This window comes from Alligator sinensis, unplaced genomic scaffold (genome assembly GCF_000455745.1).
Source record: "Alligator sinensis unplaced genomic scaffold, ASM45574v1 scaffold471_2, whole genome shotgun sequence".
NCBI lineage: Eukaryota > Metazoa > Chordata > Crocodylia > Alligatoridae > Alligator > Alligator sinensis.
Window position 1 is genome coordinate 616,836 of NW_005842143.1, and position 4,845 is coordinate 621,680.

A 4,845-nucleotide genomic window follows, 5' to 3' on the forward strand; every position below is an offset into this window, starting at 1 on the left:
CTCTTTCCTGCCATGCAGGGGGTCGGACTCGATAATCTATTGAGGTCCCTTCTGACCCTAACATCTATGAATCTATGAATCAAAATGTATAGAAAGGGGATATAAGAAAAAAAAATCTGTGATGGGGGTAAGGAAGTCCGGGACAGATGGCGCTGTATGAATGCACTCATGTATGCACACACTTACATGCACATGCACACGCACAAATGGCAGCTACTGCGGCCAGGGTTAGGGGAGCCCTGGCTCTTAGAGGTGTGCAAAGCGGGCCCTACTCAATTTGGATTCAGATTCGTCCAAATCCAAATCTGAAGATCCAATGCTGATTCAGAGAATCAGTGATTCGGACACAGACACAGCTTTAAAAGTTTTTTCTACATACCTTGAGGTACCAGCATGGCTTGTGAATGCTGCTATGATGGAGCAGATGGAGCATCCCACAGGAGTGCAGTGGTCCCCAGTGTGCTCAGCAGCAAACCCAGAAGCACTTCCAGTCCACTTCCAGGTCTGCTGGGGAATGTGCTGGGGGGGCCCCCCCACACCTCCTTGGCTCAGCAATCAGCCATGGAGGGATGCCAGGTGCCCTCCCAGACGGAGGAGGCACCAGTCGCCAAGCTGAGAGGGTGTGGGGGCCCCCCGCACACTCCCTGGCAGACCTGGAAGTGGACTGGAAGTGCTTCTGGTTCACTCTTGGGTCTGCTGCCAACCACGCTGGGGAGCCCCCTGTGCTCCTGTGGGACACTCCATGCACCCCAGCATCACAGTGTTCACAAGCCACCTGCTACTTAGAGGTATGTAGAAAAAACATTTAAAGCTGTGTCTATGTCTGAATTGCTGAATCTTTCTGAATCTCTCCAGATCAATTCAGAGGGTTCCAATTTGATTCGGAGAGATTAAAGGGTCCTCTGATTTGATTCGGATTTGGAGATTCGGCCACCGAATAGGGCCAAATCTCCGCCTATTTGAATCAGGGGCTGAAGCTTCACATAGCCCTACTGGCTGCGCCACCTGCACACTGCTCCTTTGGCGGCAGCTTGGGCAGCTGCTACAGGAGCTGAGGGTCTTGCAGGGGGGGAAGTGTCGTGGTATGAGGTGGGGGTGGGGTTGCTGTTGTAGGGTCCGTTGTCCACTGGCAAAGTTGTTGGCAGTTGGGAGTCTGGTGCCACTGGCCACTTGCCCTGCCCTGGTCCCAGCGGGGCATCAGGTGTCAAGCTCCTGCTGAGCCCGACCCAGCCCCTATGTGCTCGGGGCAAGGTGTGCAGGTATACCTCAGGTTGGGCAGCCACTGCCTCCCGGCGCAGTGTGGGACTCAGGGAATTCAGTGGTATTTGACAGCCAGGAGTCCCCTGATATTTGACAGCCAATGCCCCCTGGCATTTGACAAGCCAAGTACCCCAGCCTGCAGCCCCTAGCCTGGCCCTTGCCGCTCCATAAAAGTGAAGGCTCCAGCCTGTTGCAAATGTATTACTAAATTAACAGAACAATTTAAAGCAGACATTCTTTATTGATTTATGGATATTTACTTATTATATTTTGACATGTGATTTTATAAAGCTTTTAGCAGTACACTGTCAGTACTAAATTGTCTGCTCCCCACACCTCTAATTTCAGGCAATCCTGAAAATTTAAATTGATAAAAATTTAAATAAAATTGAAATAAACAAACAATCATTATTTTTAACCATCAAAATTAAAAAAATAAATAAAAATTGCATTCTGCCAACCTAAGTATATGTGAGCATGCTGAAATTATGTTGCTTTATCTCCATGAATGTTGTGATCTCAGACACCACAGCAATGAAGAATAAATAGACAGAAGAAGGTGTAGCTGATCCTTGAGAAACAAGTGCAACCTTTTCAAGTAGCTACTTCCTCAACTTGCACCTGCCCCAATCATACTAGAGACTCAATACTTTAAGCTTCAACCTCAGTACAGGTGGTTAGTGTCACAGATGACAACTGGGTAGTCTGGTGCAACAGTTGGAACAGGTGTACGGCTCAGAATTTTGGCCAAAATTTAAATCTGAAAAGTGAAGTGCAGGTCAGGGGCCAAAGATCCACATCAGAGTTAGGGAACGAGGGACAAGGCAGGGAAGGAACCAGGGCAGGTACTGGATGACAAGCTAGGCCTTAGTAAGGTCTCTCAAGAAGTGCTGAAGTTGTACAGGCTTTCATCCAGGGCACAGCCTAACCCAATTACCTCATGCTGAGCGTGTATTTGTGCAGATACCTGTTAAGATACCTGATTATCACAGTTAGCCAACAACACCGATGTATGCAAAATTAACATTTGAGAGAGAGAGAGACTGGCCAATTACTGATCCTGATGTTTTTATGAAATGCAAGGACCAAGTAAAAATTAATAACAAAAAATGGAGAGGAACAAAAAGAACAAAAGGAAGATGATAAAGAAGTGAAGAATAATGTAAATGGCAGATATGACATATTTTGTATTAAAAAATATGGCACTATCTGTAACAGGGGTGGGCAATTATTTGGGCTGGAGGGACACTTAATGAGTTTTGGTGAGCTGTCAAGGGCCACACCGGTAGCACTGCCCCTTGACAGGTGCCCCACCCCCTGGTCGCCATCTTGGGAGTGGAAGTCCTGCCCCTAAACCCTAACCTTTGCTGCTGGAAGTCCCTCCCCTTGCCCCAGCAAGTACTCCTTTTGGGAGGGGGAGTTGCTATCTTGGAACCAGAAAAAAACAACCAAATCATGTGCTAAAAGTCAAACATGTACTATAACATATTTTATTACAAAAAATATGTTTGTCATGATTTGTACTTGTGTACTGTATATAGAGGTGACTGCATAATAGCTCAGAAATAAAGTCTTACTCTAGCATATTGTGTGGGGGAGTGTCTGGGGTGTGACTGGGGGGGGTGGTGGGGTGTGTGCATGGGTGTAGGGTTTGTGAGGGGGTGTGGCTGTGTGGGGGGGGCTGTAGGGTATGCTGTGGGGGGGTTGTGAGGCAGGGTGTGGGTATGTGAGATTTGTGGGGTGTAAGGGAGCATGGGGGGGTTGGAACCCTCCCATACACTCCCCCCCCATGGTGCACAGTCCTCCAAAAGTGGCAGCAACAAGCAACCCCGCAAAGGTGCGCACCAACAGCCAGTGGCGATGCATAGGGGATGCACACAGGTGCACATGCACCCCCTGAGATTGCCCGTGCACCCCGTGGAAGCACCAGCCACAAAATCAGAAGTGCCAGCGGAAGCGCATGGCTCTGGGCAGTTCTGGCAGTTGCATGTGCCAGCAAGGAGCACAGCTAGGCCAGCCCACCTCTATCCTGTGAGCTCCCTGCGGCACACATGGAGCTCCCAGCAGTTGTGTGCCACTGAGGGAAAGATCCATATGATGGAGCTGGCAGCATTCCTTGAGCCTGCCACCACATGCAAGTCCCAGGACTCTGCTGGAAGTGGCGGGGAGCCCCACCCCCTGCTTCATTGGGAGTCCCAGCAGTTGCAAGCAGTGGCAGCGAGCAGGGAAAGCAGTCAGTTTCATCATGCAGGGCTTCCCCCTGGTGGCACAAGTGCCAGGAGCTGCACATGTGCCACAGGGAGCCCCATACAATACAAATGGGCCAGCCTGGCTGCACTCCTGGCTGCCACATGCAGCTCCCAGAATAGCTGGAGCTGTGCACCACCGTGCAGCCTGAGGGCCCACCGCCTTCTGCTGCTGCTGCTGCTACTGGCAGTGGGGGCTGTGCACCATGGGGAGGAGTGTGCAGGGGGTCCTCACACCTCCCCACCCTCCCTTACACCCACACCCTGCACACCCAAGCTCTGAGCTCTCACTGGCCCTCTAGGCGTGGACTTTGGGCTTCACACGCCCGCCAGCCTCAGCCCCATGCTCTCCTCCCACTGCAGCTCCTCCCCTGCCCCCACCACTTCCGTACCTGCTGCCTGGAGCAAGCGCTGTAGGAGGGAGGTGAGGAGGATCCACTGGATGCCGGGGAAGCTGAACAGGTCTTCTGGTGGGTGCAGCAATGCCAGCAGCGGCTCCGCCCAGACGCTGCATGTTGACTGGGCCCTCCCAGGCATGAGGGTGGAAGTGGGGTACAATTAATTGCTGGGTGCCCACTGGCCAGATGAAATTGGCTGGCAGGCTGGATCCAGCTCGCGGGGCCGTATTTTACAACAACCCCCCCCCCCCCCCCCCCCCAACACCCCCCCCCCCCCCCCCCCGGATACTATAATTTTTCAGGATACTGGGAAATTCAGGGGGTATAGCCAAATTGCTTTCTGAATCCTGGAACAGGCTTTTTAAAAGTTGGCCACCTTAATATTTTGGAGTTTTCTGACTAAGAATAAAAAAGCACCTGTGCACAGAATGTAAACACCTTGCCAATTAATCCAGATTACAAAACAAAAAGTGTAGTTAATTCAGTTTACCACTTCTACCGAAGAGCACAACGTCAAATGTTAGCATCCCCACACATTCAGCCTAATCCTCAATTTTTTTTGCTTTTAGTGAAAGTTCAGATGAAATGCATTGATTCTGCCAAAATGTACTAATAGTCAACATAACTGGTCTGGTTTGAATGAAGGAGTTCACAGGGCCTGTAACAGAGAATAACATGTTAGCTGTGCTCTCTTTATTATATTGATGGGCATCTAGAATCAATGCCTATTTGTCTACCAAGTTTAAATATATATGCCAAAGGAAGTCCTGAGTTAGTAATCACAAGGACCTGAAGAAGAGTCAGATTTCTGAATTTTAATCTGCCACCTATTTGCTTTGTCAACTTGGACAGGTTGTTTCACCTCTCTGAATGTGTGCAGACCAGCACGCATGTGCTTTTCTCTGGGGACAAACAGCAACGGCACAATATGTGCTGCTGTT